Genomic DNA, 20,488 nt, shown 5'->3' on the forward strand with positions numbered 1-20,488 from the left:
GTGAGAGTGAGTCAGTCAGTGAGTCAGTCAGTGAGAGTGAGTCAGTAAGTCAGTGAGTGTGAGTGAGTGAGTCAGTCAGTGAGTCAATCAGTGAGAGTGAGTGAGTGAATGAGGGAGTCAGTCAGTGAGTCAGTCAAAGAGTGAGTCAGTCAAAGTGAGTGTCAGTCAGTGTGAGTGAGTCAGTCAGTGAGAGTGAGTAAGTCAGTCAGAGTCAGTCAGTCAGTGAGAGTCAGTCAGTCAGTGAGTCAGTCAGCCAGTGAGAGGGAGTCAGTCAGTGTGAGTGAGTCAGTCAGTGAGTCAGTCAGTCGGAGTGAGTGAGTGAGTCAGTGAGTCAGTGAGTGAGTCAGTCAGTGAGAGTCAGTGAGTCAGTCAGTGAGTCAGTGAGAGTGAGTCAGTCAGTGAGTCAGTCAGTGAGAGTGAGTCAGTCAGTCAGTCAGTGTGAGTGAGACAGTCAGTTAGTGAGAGTGAGTAAGTCAGTGAGAGTAAGTCAGTCAGTGAGTGAGTCAGTCAGTCAGTGAGTGAGTCAGTCAGTCAGTGAGAGTCAGTCAGTCAGTGAGAGTGAGTGAGTCAGTCAGTGAGTCAGTCAGAGATAGTGAGTGAGTCAGTCAGTGAGAGTGAGTCAGTCAGTGAGTCAGTCAGTGAGAGTCAGTGAGTCAGTCAGTGAGTCAGTCAGTGAGAATGAGTCAGTCAGTGAATCAGTCAGTGAGAGTGAGTCAGTCAGTCAGTGAGAGTGAGTGAGTGAGTCAGTCAGTGATACTGAGTCAGTCAGTGAGACTGAGTCAGTCAGTGAGTCAGTCAGTCATTCATTGAGAGTGAGTGAGTCAGTGAGTCAGTCAGACATTGAGTGAGTCAGTCAGTGTGAGTGAATGAGTCAGTCAGAGATAGTAAGTGAGTCAGTCAGTGAGAGTGAGTCAGTCAATGAGTCAGTCAGTCAGTGAGAGTGAGTGAGTGAGGCAGTCAGTCAGTGAGTCAGTCAGTGAGAGTGAGTCAGTCAGTGAGTGAGTCAGAGAGTGAGTGAGTCAGTCAGTGAGAGTGAGTCAGTCAGTGAGAGTGAGTGAGTCAGTCATTCAGTGAGAGTGAGTCAGTCAGTGAGAGTGAGTCAGTCAGTGGGAGTGAGTGAGTCAGTCAGTGAGAATGAGTCAGTCAGTGAGAGTGAGTCAGTCAGTGAGAGTGAGTCAGTCAGTGAGAGTGAGTCAGTCAGTGAGTCAGTGAGAGTGAGTCAGTCAGTCAGTGAGAGTCTGTCAGTCAGTCAGTGAGAGTCAGTCAATGAGTGAGTCAGTCAGTGAGTCAGTCAGTGAGTCAGTCAGTGTGAGTGAGTCAGTCAGTGAAAGTGAGTCAGTCAGTCAGAGTGAGTCAGTCAGTGAGAGTGAGTCAGTCAGTCAGTGTGAGTGAGTCAGTCAGTGAAAGTGAGTCAGTCAGTGGGAGTGAGTCAGTCAGTCAGTGAGTCACTCAGTCACTGAGAGTGAGTGAGGCAGTCAGTCAGTGAGTCAGTCAGTGAGAGTGAGTGAGTGAGTGAGTGAGTCAGTCAGAGAGTGAGTGAGTCAGTCCGTGTGAGTGAGTGAGTCAGTAAGTGTGAGTGAGTCAGTCAGTCAGTGTGAGTGAGTCAGTCAGTCAGAGAGAGTGAGTGAGTCAGTCAGTGTGATTGAGTGAGTCAGTCAGAGAGAGTAAGTCATTCAGTGAGAGTGAGTGAGTCAGTGAATCAGTCAGTGAGAGTGAGTGAGTCAGTCTGTCAGTCAGTCAGTTAGTCAGTCAGTGAGAGTGAGTGAGGGAGTCAGTCAGTGAGTGAGTCAGTGAGTCAGTCAGAGAGTGAGTCAGTCAGAGTGAGTGTCAGTCAGTATGAGTGAGTAAGTGAGTCACTGAAAGTGAGTCAGTCAGTGACAGTGAGTGAGTCAAAGTCAGTCAGTCAGTGAGAGTTAGTGAGTGAGTCAGTGAGAGTGAGTGAGTCAGTGAGAGTGAGAGTGAGTAAGTCAGTGAGAGTGAGTGAGTCAGTGAGAAGGAGTCAGTCAGTCAGTGAGAAGGAGTCAGTCAGTGAGAGTGAGTCAGTCAGTGAGAATGAGTCAGTCAGTGAGAGTGAGTCAGTCAGTGAGAGTGAGTCAGTCAGTGAGAGTGAGTCAGTCAGTGAGTCAGTGAGAGTGAGTCAGTCAGTCAGTGAGAGTCTGTCAGTCAGTCAGTGAGAGTCAGTCAGTGAGTGAGTCAGTCAGTGAGTCAGTCAGTCAGACAGTGAGAGTGAGTGAGTCAATGAGTCAGTCAGAGAGTGAGTCAGTCAGAGTGAGTGTCAGTCAGTATGAGTGAGTGAGTCAGTCAGTGAAAGTGAGTCAGTCAGTGACAGTGAGTGAGTCAGAGTCACTTAGTCAGTGAGAGTTAGTGAGTGAGTCAGTCAGTGAGAGCGAGTGAGTCAGTGAGAGTGAGTGAGTCAGTGAGAGTGAGTCAGTCAGTCAGTGAGAAGGAGTCAGTCAGTGAGAGTGAGTCAGACAGTGAGACTGAATCAGTCAGTCAGTGAGAGAGTCAGTCGGTCAGTGAGAGTGAGTGAGTCAATGAGTCAGTCAGAGAGTGAGTGAGTCAGAGATAGTGAGTGAGTCAGTCAGAGATAGTGAGTGAGTCAGTCAGTGAGAGTGAGTCAGTCAGTGAGTCAGTCAGTCAGTGAGTCAGTCAGTGAAAGTGAGTGAGTCAGTGAGTCAGTCAGGGAGTGAGTGAGTCAGTCAGTGAGAGTGAGTCAGCCAGTGAGAGTGAGTGAGTCAGTCATTCAGTGAGAGTGAGTCAGTCTATGAGAGTGAGTCAGTCAGTGAGAGTGAGTCAGTCAGTGAGAATGAGTCAGTCAGTGAGAGTGAGTCAGTCAGTCAGTGAGAGTGAGTCAGTGAGAGTGAGTCAGTCAGTCAGTGAGAGTCTGTCAGTCAGTCAGTGAGAGTCAGTCAGTGAGTGAGTCAGTCAGTGAGTGACTCAGTCAGTCAGTGAGAGTGAGTGAGTCAGTGAGTCAGTCAGAGAGGCAGTGAGTCAGTCAGTGAGAGTGAGTGAGTCAGTCAGTGAGAGTGAGTGAGTCAGTCAGTGAGAGCTGATTGAGTCAGTCAGAGTCAGTCAGTCAGTGAGAGTGACTAAGTCAGTCAGTCAGTGAGAGTGAGTCAGTCAGTGAGTCAGTCAGTGAGAGTGAGTCAGTAAGTCAGTGAGTGTGAGTGAGTGAGTCAGTCAGTGAGTCAATCAGTGAGAGTGAGTGAGTGAATGAGGGAGTCAGTCAGTGAGTCAGTCAGAGAGTGAGTCAGTCAAAGTGAGTGTCAGTCAGTGTGAGTGAGTCAGTCAGTGAGAGTGAGTGAGTCAGTCAGAGTCAGTCAGTCAGTGAGAGTCAGTCAGTCAGTGAGTCAGTCAGTCAGTGAGAGGGAGTCAGTCAGTGTGAGTGAGTCAGTCAGTGAGTCAGTCAGTCGGAGTGAGTGAGTCAGTGAGTCAGTGAGTGAGTCAGTCAGTGAGAGTCAGTGAGTCAGTCAGTGAGTCAGTGAGAGTGAGTCAGTCAGTGAGTCAGTCAGTGAGAGTGAGTGAGTCAGTCAGTCAGTGTGAGTGAGACAGTCAGTTAGTGAGAGTGAGTAAGTCAGTGAGAGTCAGTCAGTCAGTCAGTGAGTCAGTCAGTCAGTCAGTGAGTCAGTCAGTCAGTGAGAGTCAGTCAGTCAGTGAGAGAGAGTGAGTCAGTCAGTGAGTCAGTCAGAGATAGTGAGTGAGTCAGTCAGTGAGAGTGAGTCAGTCAGTGAGTCAGTCAGTGAGAGTCAGTGAGTCAGTCAGTGAGTCAGTCAGTGAGAATGAGTCAGTCAGTGAATCAGTCAGTGAGAGTGAGTGAGTCAGTCAGTGAGAGTGAGTCAGTCAGTGAGTCAGTCAGTGAGAGTCAGTGAGTCAGTCAGTGAGTCAGTCAGTGAGAATGAGTCAGTCAGTGAATCAGTCAGTGAGAGTGAGTGAGTCAGTCAGTGAGAGTGAGTGAGTGGGTCAGTCAGTGAGACTGAGTCAGTCAGTGAGACTGAGTCAGTCAGTGAGTCAGTCAGTCAGTCATTGAGAGTGAGTGAGTCAGTGAGTCAGTCAGACATTGAGTGAGTCAGTCAGTATGAGTGAATGAGTCAGTCAGAGATAGTAAGTGAGTCAGTCAGTGAGAGTGAGTCAGTCAATGAGTCAGTCAGTCAGTGAGAGTGAGTGAGGCAGTCAGTCAGTGAGTCAGTCAGTGAGAGTGAGTCAGTCAGTGAGTGACTCAGAGAGTGAGTGAGTCAGTCAGTGAGAGTGAGTCAGTCAGTGAGAGTGAGTGAGTCAGTCATTCAGTGAGAGTGAGTCAGTCAGTGAGAGTGAGTCAGTCAGTGAGAGTGAGTCAGTCAGTGAGAATGAGTCAGTCAGTGAGAGTGAGTCAGTCAGTGAGAGTGAGTCAGTCAGTGAGAGTGAGTCAGTCAGTGAGTCAGTGAGAGTGAGTCAGTCAGTCAGTGAGAGTCTGTCAGTCAGTCAGTGAGAGTCAGTCAATGAGTGAGTCAGTCAGTGAGTCAGTCAGTGAGTCAGTCAGCGTGAGTGAGTCAGTCAGTGAAAGTGAGTCAGTCAGTCAGAGTGAGTCAGTCAGTGAGAGTGAGTCAGTCAGTCAGTGTGAGTGAGTCAGTCAGTGAAAGTGAGTCAGTCAGTGGGAGTGAGTCAGTCAGTGAGAGAGAGTCAGTCAGTCAGTGAGAGTGAGTGAGTGAGTCAGTCAGTCAGTGAGAGTGAGTCAGTCAGTCAGTGAGAGTGAGTGAGTGAGTCAGTCAGTGAGAGTGAGTAAGTCAGTGAGAGTGAGCCAGTCAGTGAGAATGAGTCAGTCAGTCAGTGAGAGTGAATAAGTCAGTCAGTGAGAGGGACTCAGTCAGTGTGAGTGAGTCAGTCAGTGAGTCACTCAGTCACTGAGAGTGAGTGAGGCAGTCAGTCAGTGAGTCAGTCAGTGAGAGTGAGTGAGTGAGTGAGTCAGTCAGAGAGTGAGTGAGTGAGTCAGTCCGTGTGAGTGAGTGAGTCAGTAAGTGTGAGTGAGTGAGTCAGTCAGTGTGAGTGAGTCAGTCAGTCAGAGAGAGTGAGTGAGTCAGTCAGTGTGATTGAGTGAGTCAGTCAGAGAGAGTAAGTCATTCAGTGAGAGTGAGTGAGTCAGTGAATCAGTCAGTGAGAGTGAGTCAGTCAGTCTGTCAGTCAGTCAGTTAGTCAGTCAGTGAGAGTGAGGGAGGGAGTCAGTCAGTGAGTGAGTCAGTGAGTCAGTCAGAGAGTGAGTCAGTCAGAGTGAGTGTCAGTCAGTATGAGTGAGTGAGTCAGTCAGTGAAAGTGAGTCAGTCAGTGACAGTGAGTGAGTCAAAGTCAGTCAGTCAGTGAGAGTTAGTGAGTGAGTCAGTGAGAGTGAGTGAGTCAGTGAGAGTGAGAGTGAGTAAGTCAGTGAGAGTGAGTGAGTCAGTGAGAATGAGTCAGTCAGTCAGTGAGAAGGAGTCAGTCACTGAGAGTGAGTCAGTCAGTGACACTGAGTCAGTCAGTCAGTAAGTGAGTCAGTCAGTGAGAGTGAGTGAGTCAATGAGTCAGTCAGAGAGTGAGTGAGTCAGAGATAGTGAGTGAGTCAGTCAGAGATAGAGAGTGAGTCAATCAGTGAGAGTGAGTGAGTCAGTCAGTCAGTCAGTGAAAGTGAGAAAGTCAGTGAGTCAGTCAGAGAGTGAGTGAGTCAGTCAGTAAGAGTGAGTCAGTCAGTGAGAGTGAGTGAGTCAGTGAGAGTGAGTCAGTCAGTGAGAGTGAGTCAGTCAGTGAGAATGAGTCAGTCAGTGAGAGTGAGTCAGTCAGTCAGTGAGAGTGAGTCAGGCAGTGAGTCAGTGAGAGTGAGTCAGTCAGTCAGTGAGAGTCTGTCAATCAGTCAGTGAGAGTCAGTCAGTGAGTCAGTCAGTCAGTGAGTCAGTCAGTCATTCAGTGAGAGTAAGTGAGTCAGTGAGAGTGAGTGAGTCAGTCAGTGAGAGTGAGTCAGTCAGTGAGAGTGAGTCGGTCAGTGAGAGTCAGTCAGTCAGTGAGTCAGTGAGAGTGAGTCAGTCAGTCAGTAAGAGTCTGTCAGTCAGTCAGTGAGAGTCAGTCAGTGAGTGAGTCAGTCAGTGAGTCAGTCAGTGAGTCAGTCAGTGTGAGTGAGTGAGTCAGTCAGAGTCAGTCAGTCAGTGAGAGTGAGTCAGTCAGTGAAAGTGAGTCAGTCAGTCAGTGTGAGTGAGTCAGTCAATGAAAGTGAGTCAGTCAGTGGGAGTGAGTCAGTCAGTGAGAGTGAGTGAGTCAGTCAGTGAGAGTGAGTGAGTGAGTCAGTCAGTGAGAGTGAGTCAGTCAGTCAGTGAGAGTGAGTGAGTGAGTCAGTCAGTGAGAGTGAGTCAGTCAGTGAGAGTGAGCCAGTCAGTGAGAATGAGTCAGTCAGTCAGTGAGAGTGAATAAGTCAGTCAGTGAGAGGGACTCAGTCAGTGTGAGTGAGTCAGTCAGTCAGAGAGTGAGTGAGTCAGTCAGTGTGATTGAGTGAGTCAGTCAGAGAGAGTAAGTCATTCAGTGAGAGTGAGTGAGTCAGTGAATCAGTCAGTGAGAGTGAGTGAGTCAGTCTGTCAGTCAGTCAGTTAGGCAGTCAGTGAGAGTGAGTGAGGGAGTCAGTCAGTGAGTGAGTCAGTGAGTCAGTCAGAGAGTGAGTCAGTCAGAGTGAGTGTCAGTCAGTATGAGTGAGTGAGTCAGTCAGTGAAAGTGAGTCAGTCAGTGACAGTGAGTGAGTCAAAGTCAGTCAGTCAGTGAGAGTTAGTGAGTGAGTCAGTGAGAGTGAGTGAGTCAGTGAGAGTGAGAGTGAGTAAGTCAGTGAGAGTGAGTGAGTCAGTGAGAATGAGTCAGTCAGTCAGTGAGAAGGAGTCAGTCAGTGAGAGTGAGTCAGTTAGTGACACTGAGTCAGTCAGTCAGTAAGTGAGTCAGTCAGTGAGAGTGAGTGAGTCAATGAGTCAGTCAGAGAGTGAGTGAGTCAGAGATAATGAGTGAGTCAGTCAGAGATAGAGAGTGAGTCAATCAGTGAGAGTGAGTCAGTCAGTCAGTCAGTGAGTCAGTCAGTGAAAGTGAGAAAGTCAGTGAGTCAGCCAGAGAGTAAGTCAGTCAGTCAGTAAGAGTGAGGCAGTCAGTGAGAGTGAGTGAGTCAGTGAGAGTGAGTCAGTCAGTGAGAGTGAGTCAATCAGTGAGAATGAGTCAGTCAGTGAGAGTGAGTCAGTCAGTCAGTGAGAGTGAGTCAGGCAGTGAGTCAGTGAGAGTGAGTCAGTCAGTCAGTGAGAGTCTGTCAATCAGTCAGTGAGAGTCAGTCAGTGAGTGAGTCAGTCAGTGAGTGAGTCAGTCAGTCAGTGCGAGTGAGTGAGTAAGTCAGAGAGGGAGTGAGTCATTCAGTGAGAGTGAGTGAGTCAGTCAGTGAGAGTGAGTGAGTCAGTCAGTGAGAGCTGATTGAGTTAGTCAGAATCAGTCAGTCAGTGAGAGTGACTGAGAGTCAGTCAGTGAGAGTGAGTCAGTCAGTCAGTGACAGTGAGTCAGGCAGTGAGTCAGTGAGAGTGAGTCAGACAGTCAGTGAGAGTCTGTCAATCAGTCAGTGAGAGTCAGTCAGTGAGTCAGTCAGTCAGTGAGTCAGTCAGTCATTCAGTGAGAGTGATTGAGTCAGTGAGTCAGTCAGAGAGGGAGTGAGTCAGTCAGTGAGAGTGAGTGAGTCAGTCAGTGAGAGTGAGTGAGTCAGTCAGTGAGAGCTGATTGAGTCAGTCAGAATCAGTCAGTCAGTGAGAGTGACTGAGTCAGTCAGTCAGTGAGAGTGAGTCAGTCAGTGAGTCAGTCAGTGAGAGTGAGTCAGTCAGTGAGTGAGTCAGTGAGTGTGAGTGAGTCAGTCAGTGAGTGAGTCAGTCAGTGTGAGGGAGTCAGTCAGTGAGTGAGTCAGTGAGTCAGTCAGAGAGTGAGTCTGTCAGAGTGAGTGTCTGTCAGTATGAGTGAGTGAGTCAGTCAGTGAAAGTGAGTCAGTCAGTGACAGTGAGTGAGTCAGAGTCACTCAGTCAGTGAGAGTTAGTGAGTGAGTCAGTCAGTGAGAGCGAGTGAGTCAGTGAGAGTGAGTGAGTCAGTGAGAGTGAGTCAGTCAGTCAGTGAGAAGGAGTCAGTCAGTGAGAGTGAGTCAGACAGTGAGACTGAATCAGTCAGTCAGTGAGTGAGTCAGTCGGTCAGTGAGAGTGAGTGAGTCAATGAGTCAGTCAGAGAGTGAGTGAGTCAGAGATAGTGAGTGAGTCAGTCAGAGATAGTGAGTGAGTCAGTCAGTGAGAGTGAGTCAGTCAGTGAGTCAGTCAGTCAGTGAGTCAGTCAGTGAAAGTGAGTGAGTCAGTGAGTCAGTCAGGGAGTGAGTGAGTCAGTCAGTGAGAGTGAGTCAGTCAGTGAGAGTGAGTGAGTCAGTCATTCAGTGAGAGTGAGTCAGTCAGTGAGAGTGAGTCAGTCAGTGAGAATGAGTCAGTCAGTGAGAGTGAGTCAGTCAGTCAGTGAGAGTGAGTCAGTCAGTGAGTCAGTGAGAGTGAGTCAGTCAGTCAGTGAGAGTCTGTCAGTCAGTCAGTGAGAGTCAGTCAGTGAGTGAGTCAGTCAGTGAGTCAGTCAGTCAAATAGTGAGAGTGAGTGAGTCAGTGAGTCAGTCAGAGAGGCAGTGAGTCAGTCAGTGAGAGTGAGTGAGTCAGTCAGTGAGAGTGAGTGAGTCAGTCAGTGAGAGCTGATTGAGTTAGTCAGAATCAGTCAGTCAGTGAGACTGACTGAGTCAGTCAGTCAGTGAGAGTGAGTCAGTCAGTGAGTCAGTCAGTGAGAGTGAGTCAGTCAGTCAGTGAGTGTGAGTGAGTCAGTCAGTCATTGAGTCAATCAGTGAGAATGAGTGAGTGAGGGAGTAAGTCAGTGAGTCAGTCAGAGAGTGAGTCAGTCAGAGTGAGTCAGTCAGTGAGAGTTAGTGAGTGAGTGAGTCAGTGAGAGTAAGTGAGTCAGTGAGAGTGAGTGAGTCAGTGAGAGTGAATGAGTCAGTGAGAGTGAGTCAGTCAGTCAGTGAGAAGGAGTCAGTCAGTGAGAGTGAGTCAGTCAGTGAGACTGAGTCAGTCAGTCAGTGAGTCAGTCAGTCAGTCAGTGAGAGTGAGTGAGTCAGTCAGTGAGAGTGAGTCAGTCAGTGAGTCAGTCAGTCAGTGAGTCAGTCAGTGAAAGTGAGTGAGTCAGTGAGTCAGTAAGGGAGTGAGTGAGTCAGTCAGTGAGAGTGAGTCAGTCAGTGAGAGTGAGTGAGTCAGTCATTCAGTGAGAGTGAGTCAGTCAGTGAGAGTGAGTCAGTCAGTGAGAATGAGTCAGTCAGTGAGAGTGAGTCAGTCAGTGAGAGTGAGTCAGTCAGTGAGTCAGTGAGAGTGAGTCAGTCAGTCAGTGAGAGTCTGTAAGTCAGTCAGTGTGAGTCAGTCAGTGAGTCAGTCAGTCAGTGAGTGAGTCGGTCAGACAGTGAGAGTGAGTGAGTGAGTGAGTGAGTGAGTCAGTCAGTCAATGAGTCAGTCAGTGTGAGTGAGTCAGTCAGTGAAAGTGAGTCAGACAGTGGGAGTGAGTCAGTCAGTGAAAGTGAGTCAGTCAGTGGGAGTGAGTCAGTCAGTGAGAGTGAGTCAGTCAGTCAGTGAGAGTGAGTGAGTCAGTCAGTCAGTGAGAGGGAGTCAGTCAGTCAGTGAGAGTGAGTGAGTCAGTCAGTCAGTGAGACTGAGTCAGTCAGTGAGAGTGAGCCAGTCAGTGAGAATGAGTCAGTCAGTCAGTGAGAATGAATAAGTCAGTCAGTGAGAGGGACTCAGTCAGTGTGAGTGAGTCAGTCAGTGAGTCACTCAGTCACTGAGAGTGAGTGAGGCAGTCAGTCAGTGAGTCAGTCAGTGAGAGTGAGTGAGTCAGTGAGTCAGTCAGAGAGTGAGTGAGTCAGTCAGTGTGAGTGAGTTAGTCAGTCAGTGTGAGTGAGTCAGTCAGTCATAGAGAGTGAGTGAGTCAGTCAGTGTGATTGAGTGAGTCAGTCAGAGAGAGTAAGTCATTCAGTGAGAGTGAGTGAGTCAGTGAATCAGTCAGTGAGAGTGAGTGAGTCAGTCAGTCAGTCAGTCAGTGAGTCAGTCAGTGAGAGTGAGTCAGTCAGAGTGAGTGTCAGTCAGTATAAGTGAGTGAGTCAGTCAGTGAAAGTGAGTCAGTCAGTGACAGTGAGTGAGTCAAAGTCAGTCAGTCAATGAGAGTTAGTGAGTGAGTGAGTGAGTGAGTGAGTCAGTGAGAGTGAGTAAGTCAGTGAGAGTGAGTGAGTCAGTGAGAGTGAGTCAGTCAGTCAGTGAGAAGGAGTCAGTCAGTGAGAGTGAGTCAGTCAGTGACACTGAGTCAGTCAGTCAGTAATTGAGTCAGTCAGTCAGTGAGAGTGAGTGAGTCAATGAGTCAGTCAGAGAGTGAGTGAGTCAAAGATAGTGAGTGAGTCAGTCAGAGATAGTGAGTGAGGGAGTCAGTCAGTGAGTGAGTCAGTGAGTCAGTCAGAGAGTGAGTCAGTCAGAGTGAGTGTCAGTCAGTATGAGTGAGTGAGTCAGTCAGTGAAAGTGAGTCAGTCAGTGACAGTGAGTGAGTCAAAGTCAGTCAGTCAATGAGAGTTAGTGAGTGAGTGAGTGAGTGAGTGAGTCAGTGAGAGTGAGTAAGTCAGTGAGAGTGAGTGAGTCAGTCAGTCAGTCAGTGAGTCAGTCAGTGAAAGTGAGTGAGTCAGTGGGTCAGTCAGGGAGTGAGTGAGTCCTTCAGTGAGAGTGAGTCAGTCAGTGAGAGTGAGTGAGTCAGTCATTCAGTGAGAGTGAGTCAGTCAGTGAGAATGAGTCAGTCAGTGAGAGTGAGTCAGTCAGTGAGAGTGAGTCAGTCAGTGAGTCAGTGAGAGTGAGTCAGTCAGTCAGTGAGAGTCTGTCAGTCAGTCAGTGAGAATCAGTCAGTGAGTGAGTCAGTCAGTGAGTCAGTCAGTCAGACAGTGAGAGTGAGTGAGTCAATCAGTCAGTCAGAGAGTGAGTCAGTCAGAATGAGTGTCAGTCAGTATGAGTGAGTGAGTCAGTGAGTGAAAGTGAGTCAGTCAGTGACAGTGAGTGAGTCAGAGTCACTTAGTCAGTGAGAGTTAGTGAGTGAGTCAGTCAGTGAGAGCGAGTGAGTCAGTGAGAGTGAGTGAGTCAGTGAGAGTGAGTCAGTCAGTCAGTGAGAAGGAGTCAGTCAGTGAGAGTGAGTCAGACAGTGAGACTGAATCAGTCAGTCAGTGAGTGAGTCAGTCGGTCAGTGAGAGTGAGTGAGTCAATGAGTCAGTCAGAGAGTGAGTGAGTCAGAGATAGTGAGTGAGTCAGTCAGAGATAGTGAGTGAGTCAGTCAGTGAGAGTGAGTCAGTCAGTGAGTCAGTCAGTCAGTGAGTCAGTCAGTGAAAGTGAGTGAGTCAGTGAGTCAGTCAGGGAGTGAGTGAGTCAGTCAGTGAGAGTGAGTCAGCCAGTGAGAGTGAGTGAGTCAGTCATTCAGTGAGAGTGAGTCAGTCTATGAGAGTGAGTCAGTCAGTGAGAGTGAGTCAGTCAGTGAGAATGAGTCAGTCAGTGAGAGTGAGTCAGTCAGTCAGTGAGAGTGAGTCAGTCAGTGAGTCAGTGAGAGTGAGTCAGTCAGTCAGTGAGAGTCTGTCAGTCAGTCAGTGAGAGTCAGTCAGTGAGTGAGTCAGTCAGTGAGTGACTCAGTCAGTCAGTGAGAGTGAGTGAGTCAGTGAGTCAGTCAGAGAGGCAGTGAGTCAGTCAGTGAGAGTGAGTGAGTCAGTCAGTGAGAGTGAGTGAGTCAGTCAGTGAGAGCTGATTGAGTCAGTCAGAGTCAGTCAGTCAGTGAGAGTGACTAAGTCAGTCAGTCAGTGAGAGTGAGTCAGTCAGTGAGTCAGTCAGTGAGAGTGAGTCAGTAAGTCAGTGAGTGTGAGTGAGTGAGTCAGTCAGTGAGTCAATCAGTGAGAGTGAGTGAGTGAATGAGGGAGTCAGTCAGTGAGTCAGTCAAAGAGTGAGTCAGTCAAAGTGAGTGTCAGTCAGTGTGAGTGAGTCAGTCAGTGAGAGTGAGTAAGTCAGTCAGAGTCAGTCAGTCAGTGAGAGTCAGTCAGTCAGTGAGTCAGTCAGCCAGTGAGAGGGAGTCAGTCAGTGTGAGTGAGTCAGTCAGTGAGTCAGTCAGTCGGAGTGAGTGAGTGAGTCAGTGAGTCAGTGAGTGAGTCAGTCAGTGAGAGTCAGTGAGTCAGTCAGTGAGTCAGTGAGAGTGAGTCAGTCAGTGAGTCAGTCAGTGAGAGTGAGTCAGTCAGTCAGTCAGTGTGAGTGAGACAGTCAGTTAGTGAGAGTGAGTAAGTCAGTGAGAGTAAGTCAGTCAGTGAGTGAGTCAGTCAGTCAGTGAGTGAGTCAGTCAGTCAGTGAGAGTCAGTCAGTCAGTGAGAGTGAGTGAGTCAGTCAGTGAGTCAGTCAGAGATAGTGAGTGAGTCAGTCAGTGAGAGTGAGTCAGTCAGTGAGTCAGTCAGTGAGAGTCAGTGAGTCAGTCAGTGAGTCAGTCAGTGAGAATGAGTCAGTCAGTGAATCAGTCAGTGAGAGTGAGTCAGTCAGTCAGTGAGAGTGAGTGAGTGAGTCAGTCAGTGATACTGAGTCAGTCAGTGAGACTGAGTCAGTCAGTGAGTCAGTCAGTCATTCATTGAGAGTGAGTGAGTCAGTGAGTCAGTCAGACATTGAGTGAGTCAGTCAGTGTGAGTGAATGAGTCAGTCAGAGATAGTAAGTGAGTCAGTCAGTGAGAGTGAGTCAGTCAATGAGTCAGTCAGTCAGTGAGAGTGAGTGAGTGAGGCAGTCAGTCAGTGAGTCAGTCAGTGAGAGTGAGTCAGTCAGTGAGTGAGTCAGAGAGTGAGTGAGTCAGTCAGTGAGAGTGAGTCAGTCAGTGAGAGTGAGTGAGTCAGTCATTCAGTGAGAGTGAGTCAGTCAGTGAGAGTGAGTCAGTCAGTGGGAGTGAGTGAGTCAGTCAGTGAGAATGAGTCAGTCAGTGAGAGTGAGTCAGTCAGTGAGAGTGAGTCAGTCAGTGAGAGTGAGTCAGTCAGTGAGTCAGTGAGAGTGAGTCAGTCAGTCAGTGAGAGTCTGTCAGTCAGTCAGTGAGAGTCAGTCAATGAGTGAGTCAGTCAGTGAGTCAGTCAGTGAGTCAGTCAGTGTGAGTGAGTCAGTCAGTGAAAGTGAGTCAGTCAGTCAGAGTGAGTCAGTCAGTGAGAGTGAGTCAGTCAGTCAGTGTGAGTGAGTCAGTCAGTGAAAGTGAGTCAGTCAGTGGGAGTGAGTCAGTCAGTCAGTGAGTCACTCAGTCACTGAGAGTGAGTGAGGCAGTCAGTCAGTGAGTCAGTCAGTGAGAGTGAGTGAGTGAGTGAGTGAGTCAGTCAGAGAGTGAGTGAGTCAGTCCGTGTGAGTGAGTGAGTCAGTAAGTGTGAGTGAGTCAGTCAGTCAGTGTGAGTGAGTCAGTCAGTCAGAGAGAGTGAGTGAGTCAGTCAGTGTGATTGAGTGAGTCAGTCAGAGAGAGTAAGTCATTCAGTGAGAGTGAGTGAGTCAGTGAATCAGTCAGTGAGAGTGAGTGAGTCAGTCTGTCAGTCAGTCAGTTAGTCAGTCAGTGAGAGTGAGTGAGGGAGTCAGTCAGTGAGTGAGTCAGTGAGTCAGTCAGAGAGTGAGTCAGTCAGAGTGAGTGTCAGTCAGTATGAGTGAGTAAGTGAGTCACTGAAAGTGAGTCAGTCAGTGACAGTGAGTGAGTCAAAGTCAGTCAGTCAGTGAGAGTTAGTGAGTGAGTCAGTGAGAGTGAGTGAGTCAGTGAGAGTGAGAGTGAGTAAGTCAGTGAGAGTGAGTGAGTCAGTGAGAATGAGTCAGTCAGTCAGTGAGAAGGAGTCAGTCAGTGAGAGTGAGTCAGTCAGTGAGAATGAGTCAGTCAGTGAGAGTGAGTCAGTCAGTGAGAGTGAGTCAGTCAGTGAGAGTGAGTCAGTCAGTGAGTCAGTGAGAGTGAGTCAGTCAGTGAGAGTCTGTCAGTCAGTCAGTGAGAGTCAGTCAGTGAGTGAGTCAGTCAGTGAGTCAGTCAGTCAGACAGTGAGAGTGAGTGAGTCAATGAGTCAGTCAGAGAGTGAGTCAGTCAGAGTGAGTGTCAGTCAGTATGAGTGAGTGAGTCAGTCAGTGAAAGTGAGTCAGTCAGTGACAGTGAGTGAGTCAGAGTCACTTAGTCAGTGAGAGTTAGTGAGTGAGTCAGTCAGTGAGAGCGAGTGAGTCAGTGAGAGTGAGTGAGTCAGTGAGAGTGAGTCAGTCAGTCAGTGAGAAGGAGTCAGTCAGTGAGAGTGAGTCAGACAGTGAGACTGAATCAGTCAGTCAGTGAGTGAGTCAGTCGGTCAGTGAGAGTGAGTGAGTCAATGAGTCAGTCAGAGAGTGAGTGAGTCAGAGATAGTGAGTGAGTCAGTCAGAGATAGTGAGTGAGTCAGTCAGTGAGAGTGAGTCAGTCAGTGAGTCAGTCAGTCAGTGAGTCAGTCAGTGAAAGTGAGTGAGTCAGTGAGTCAGTCAGGGAGTGAGTGAGTCAGTCAGTGAGAGTGAGTCAGCCAGTGAGAGTGAGTGAGTCAGTCATTCAGTGAGAGTGAGTCAGTCTATGAGAGTGAGTCAGTCAGTGAGAGTGAGTCAGTCAGTGAGAATGAGTCAGTCAGTGAGAGTGAGTCAGTCAGTCAGTGAGAGTGAGTCAGTCAGTGAGTCAGTGAGAGTGAGTCAGTCAGTCAGTGAGAGTCTGTCAGTCAGTCAGTGAGAGTCAGTCAGTGAGTGAGTCAGTCAGTGAGTGACTCAGTCAGTCAGTGAGAGTGAGTGAGTCAGTGAGTCAGTCAGAGAGGCAGTGAGTCAGTCAGTGAGAGTGAGTGAGTCAGTCAGTGAGAGTGAGTGAGTCAGTCAGTGAGAGCTGATTGAGTCAGTCAGAGTCAGTCAGTCAGTGAGAGTGACTAAGTCAGTCAGTCAGTGAGAGTGAGTCAGTCAGTGAGTCAGTCAGTGAGAGTGAGTCAGTAAGTCAGTGAGTGTGAGTGAGTGAGTCAGTCAGTGAGTCAATCAGTGAGAGTGAGTGAATGAGGGAGTCAGTCAGTGAGTCAGTCAGAGAGTGAGTCAGTCAAAGTGAGTGTCAGTCAGTGTGAGTGAGTCAGTCAGTGAGAGTGAGTGAGTCAGTCAGAGTCAGTCAGTCAGTGAGAGTCAGTCAGTCAGTGAGTCAGTCAGTCAGTGAGAGGGAGTCAGTCAGTGTGAGTGAGTCAGTCAGTGAGTCAGTCAGTCGGAGTGAGTGAGTCAGTGAGTCAGTGAGTGAGTCAGTCAGTGAGAGTCAGTGAGTCAGTCAGTGAGTCAGTGAGAGTGAGTCAGTCAGTGAGTCAGTCAGTGAGAGTGAGTCAGTCAGTCAGTCAGTGTGAGTGAGACAGTCAGTTAGTGAGAGTGAGTAAGTCAGTGAGAGTCAGTCAGTCAGTGAGTGAGTCAGTCAGTCAGTGAGTGAGTCAGTCAGTCAGTGAGAGTCAGTCAGTGAGTGAGAGTGAGTCAGTCAGTCAGTGAGTCAGTCAGAGATAGTGAGTGAGTCAGTCAGTGAGAGTGAGTCAGTCAGTGAGTCAGTCAGTGAGAGTCAGTGAGTCAGTCAGTGAGTCAGTCAGTGAGAATGAGTCAGTCAGTGAATCAGTCAGTGAGAGTGAGTGAGTCAGTCAGTGAGACTGAGTCAGTCAGTGAGACTGAGTCAGTCAGTGAGTCAGTCAGTCAGTCATTGAGAGTGAGTGAGTCAGTGAGTCAGTCAGACATTGAGTGAGTCAGTCAGTGTGAGTGAATGAGTCAGTCAGAGATAGTAAGTGAGTCAGTCAGTGAGAGTGAGTCAGTCAATGAGTCAGTCAGTCAGTGAGAGTGAGTGAGGCAGTCAGTCAGTGAGTCAGTCAGTGAGAGTGAGTCAGTCAGTGAGTGAGTCAGAGAGTGAGTGAGTCAGTCAGTGAGAGTGAGTCAGTCAGTGAGAGTGAGTGAGTCAGTCATTCAGTGAGAGTGAGTCAGTCAGTGAGAGTGAGTCAGTCAGGAAGAGTGAGTCAGTCAGTGAGAATGAGTCAGTCAGTGAGAGTGAGTCAGTCAGTGAGAGTGAGTCAGTCAGTGAGAGTGAGTCAGTCAGTGAGAGTGACTAAGTCAGTCAGTCAGTGAGAGTGAGTCAGTCAGTGAGTCAGTCAGTGAGAGTGAGTCGGTAAGTCAGTGAGTGTGAGTGAGTGAGTCAGTCAGTGAGTCAATCAGTGAGAGTGAGTGAGTGAATGAGGGAGTCAGTCAGTGAGTCAGTCAAAGAGTGAGTCAGTCAAAGTGAGTGTCAGTCAGTGTGAGTGAGTCAGTCAGTGAGAGTGAGTGAGTCAGTCAGAGTCAGTCAGTCAGTGAGAGTCAGTCAGTCAGTGAGTCAGTCAGCCAGTGAGAGGGAGTCAGTCAGTGTGAGTGAGTCAGTCAGTGAGTCAGTCAGTCGGAGTGAGTGAGTGAGTCAGTGAGTCAGTGAGTGAGTCAGTCAGTGAGAGTCAGTGAGTCAGTCAGTGAGTCAGTGAGAGTGAGTCAGTCAGTGAGTCAGTCAGTGAGAGTGAGTCAGTCAGTCAGTCAGTGTGAGTGAGACAGTCAGTTAGTGAGAGTGAGTAAGTCAGTGAGAGTAAGTCAGTCAGTGAGTGAGTCAGTCAGTCAGTGAGTGAGTCAGTCAGTCAGTGAGAGTCAGTCAGTCAGTGAGAGTGAGTGAGTCAGTCAGTGAGTCAGTCAGAGATAGTGAGTGAGTCAGTCAGTGAGAGTGAGTCAGTCAGTGAGTCAGTCAGTGAGAGTCAGTGAGTCAGTCAGTGAGTCAGTCAGTGAGAATGAGTCAGTCAGTGAATCAGTCAGTGAGAGTGAGTGAGTCAGTCAGTGAGAGTGAGTGAGTCAGTCAGTCAGTGATACTGAGTCAGTCAGTGAGACTGAGTCAGTCAGTGAGTCAGTCAGTCATTCATTGAGAGTGAGTGAGTCAGTGAGTCAGTCAGACATTGAGTGAGTCAGTCAGTGTGAGTGAATGAGTCAGTCAGAGATAGTAAGTGAGTCAGTCAGTGAGAGTGAGTCAGTCAATGAGTCAGTCAGTCAGTGAGAGTGAGTGAGTGAGGCAGTCAGTCAGTGAGTCAGTCAGTGAGAGTGAGTCAGTCAGTGAGTGAGTCAGAGAGTGAGTGAGTCAGTCAGTGAGAGTGAGTCAGTCAGTGAGAGTGAGTGAGTCAGTCATTCAGTGAGAGTGAGTCAGTCAGTGAGAGTGAGTCAGTCAGTGGGAGTGAGTGAGTCAGTCAGTGAGAATGAGTCAGTCAGTGAGAGTGAGTCAGTCAGTGAGAGTGAGTCAGTCAGTGAGAGTGAGTCAGTCAGTGAGTCAGTGAGAGTGAGTCAGTCAGTCAGTGAGAGTCTGTCAGTCAGTCAGTGAGAGTCAGTCAATGAGTGAGTCAGTCAGTGAGTCAGTCAGTGAGTCAGTCAGTGTGAGTGAGTCAGTCAGTGAAAGTGAGTCAGTCAGTCAGAGTGAGTCAGTCAGTGAGAGTGAGTCAGTCAGTCAGTGTGAGTGAGTCAGTCAGTGAAAGTGAGTCAGTCAGTGGGAGTGAGTCAGTCAGTGAGAGTGAGTCAGTCAGTCAGTGAGAGTGAGTGAGTGAGTCAGTCAGTCAGTGGGAGTGAGTCAGTCAGTCAGTGAGAGTGAGTCAGTCAGTCAGTCAGTGAGAGTGAGTCAGTCAGTGAGAGTGAGCCAGTCAGTGAGAATGAGTCAGTCAGTCAGTGAGAGTGAATAAGTCAGTCAGTGAGAGGGACTCAGTCAGTGTGAGTGAGTCAGTCAGTGAGTCACTCAGTCACTGAGAGTGAGTGAGGCAGTCAGTCAGTGAGTCAGTCAGTGAGAGTGAGTGAGTGAGTGAGTGAGTCAGTCAGAGAGTGAGTGAGTCAGTCCGTGTGAGTGAGTGAGTCAGTAAGTGTGAGTGAGTCAGTCAGTCAGTGTGAGTGAGTCAGTCAGTCAGAGAGAGTGAGTGAGTCAGTCAGTGTGATTGAGTGAGTCAGTCAGAGAGAGTAAGTCATTCAGTGAGAGTGAGTGAGTCAGTGAATCAGTCAGTGAGAGTGAGTGAGTCAGTCTGTCAGTCAGTCAGTTAGTCAGTCAGTGAGAGTGAGTGAGGGAGTCAGTCAGTGAGTGAGTCAGTGAGTCAGTCAGAGAGTGAGTCAGTCAGAGTGAGTGTCAGTCAGTATGAGTGAGTAAGTGAGTCACTGAAAGTGAGTCAGTCAGTGACAGTGAGTGAGTCAAAGTCAGTCAGTCAGTGAGAGTTAGTGAGTGAGTCAGTGAGAGTGAGTGAGTCAGTGAGAGTGAGAGTGAGTAAGTCAGTGAGAGTGAGTGAGTCAGTGAGAATGAGTCAGTCAGTCAGTGAGAAGGAGTCAGTCAGTGAGAGTGAGTCAGTCAGTGAGAATGAGTCAGTCAGTGAGAGTGAGTCAGTCAGTGAGAGTGAGTCAGTCAGTGAGAGTGAGTCAGTCAGTGAGTCAGTGAGAGTGAGTCAGTCAGTGAGAGTCTGTCAGTCAGTCAGTGAGAGTCAGTCAGTGAGTGAGTCAGTCAGTGAGTCAGTCAGTCAGACAGTGAGAGTGAGTGAGTCAATGAGTCAGTCAGAGAGTGAGTCAGTCAGAGTGAGTGTCAGTCAGTATGAGTGAGTGAGTCAGTCAGTGAAAGTGAGTCAGTCAGTGACAGTGAGTGAGTCAGAGTCACTTAGTCAGTGAGAGTTAGTGAGTGAGTCAGTCAGTGAGAGCGAGTGAGTCAGTGAGAGTGAGTGAGTCAGTGAGAGTGAGTCAGTCAGTCAGTGAGAAGGAGTCAGTCAGTGAGAGTGAGTCAGACAGTGAGACTGAATCAGTCAGTCAGTGAGTGAGTCAGTCGGTCAGTGAGAGTGAGTGAGTCAATGAGTCAGTCAGAGAGTGAGTGAGTCAGAGATAGTGAGTGAGTCAGTCAGAGATAGTGAGTGAGTCAGTCAGTGAGAGTGAGTCAGTCAGTGAGTCAGTCAGTCAGTGAGTCAGTCAGTGAAAGTGAGTGAGTCAGTGAGTCAGTCAGGGAGTGAGTGAGTCAGTCAGTGAGAGTGAGTCAGCCAGTGAGAGTGAGTGAGTCAGTCATTCAGTGAGAGTGAGTCAGTCTATGAGAGTGAGTCAGTCAGTGAGAGTGAGTCAGTCAGTGAGAATGAGTCAGTCAGTGAGAGTGAGTCAGTCAGTCAGTGAGAGTGAGTCAGTCAGTGAGTCAGTGAGAGTGAGTCAGTCAGTCAGTGAGAGTCTGTCAGTCAGTCAGTGAGAGTCAGTCAGTGAGTGAGTCAGTCAGTGAGTGACTCAGTCAGTCAGTGAGAGTGAGTGAGTCAGTGAGTCAGTCAGAGAGGCAGTGAGTCAGTCAGTGAGAGTGAGTGAGTCAGTCAGTGAGAGTGAGTGAGTCAGTCAGTGAGAGCTGATTGAGTCAGTCAGAGTCAGTCAGTCAGTGAGAGTGACTAAGTCAGTCAGTCAGTGAGAGTGAATCAGTCAGTGAGTCAGTCAGTGAGAGTGAGTCAGTAAGTCAGTGAGTGTGAGTGAGTGAGTCAGTCAGTGAGTCAATCAGTGAGAGTGAGTGAATGAGGGAGTCAGTCAGTGAGTCAGTCAGAGAGTGAGTCAGTCAAAGTGAGTGTCAGTCAGTGTGAGTCAGTCAGTCAGTGAGAGGGAGTCAGTCAGTGTGAGTGAGTCAGTCAGTGAGTCAGTCAGTCGGAGTGAGTGAGTCAGTGAGTCAGTGAGTGAGTCAGTCAGTGAGAGTCAGTGAGTCAGTCAGTGAGTCAGTGAGAGTGAGTCAGTCAGTGAGTCAGTCAGTGAGAGTGAGTCAGTCAGTCAGTCAGTGTGAGTGAGGCAGTCAGTTAGTGAGAGTGAGTAAGTCAGTGAGAGTCAGTCAGTCAGTGAGTGAGTCAGTCAGTCAGTGAGTGAGTCAGTCAGTCAGTGAGAGTCAGTCAGTGAGTGAGAGTGAGTCAGTCAGTCAGTGAGTCAGTCAGAGATAGTGAGTCAGTCAGTCAGTGAGAGTGAGTCAGTCAGTGAGTCAGTCAGTGAGAGTCAGTGAGTCAGTCAGTGAGTCAGTCAGTGAGAATGAGTCAGTCAGTGAATCAGTCAGTGAGAGTGAGTGAGTCAGTCAGTGAGACTGAGTCAGTCAGTGAGACTGAGTCAGTCAGTGAGTCAGTCAGTCAGTCATTGAGAGTGAGTGAGTCAGTGAGTCAGTCAGACATTGAGTGAGTCAGTCAGTGTGAGTGAATGAGTCAGTCAGAGATAGTAAGTGAGTCAGTCAGTGAGAGTGAGTCAGTCAATGAGTCAGTCAGTCAGTGAGAGTGAGTGAGGCAGTCAGTGAGTGAGTCAGTCAGTGAGAGTGAGTCAGTCAGTGAGTGAGTCAGAGAGTGAGTGAGTCAGTCAGTGAGAGTGAGTCAGTCAGTGAGAGTGAGTGAGTCAGTCATTCAGTGAGAGTGAGTCAGTCAGTGAGAGTGAGTCAGTC

Source organism: Triturus cristatus, chromosome 5_2, assembly GCF_964204655.1.
Source record: "Triturus cristatus chromosome 5_2, aTriCri1.1, whole genome shotgun sequence".
NCBI lineage: Eukaryota > Metazoa > Chordata > Amphibia > Caudata > Salamandridae > Triturus > Triturus cristatus.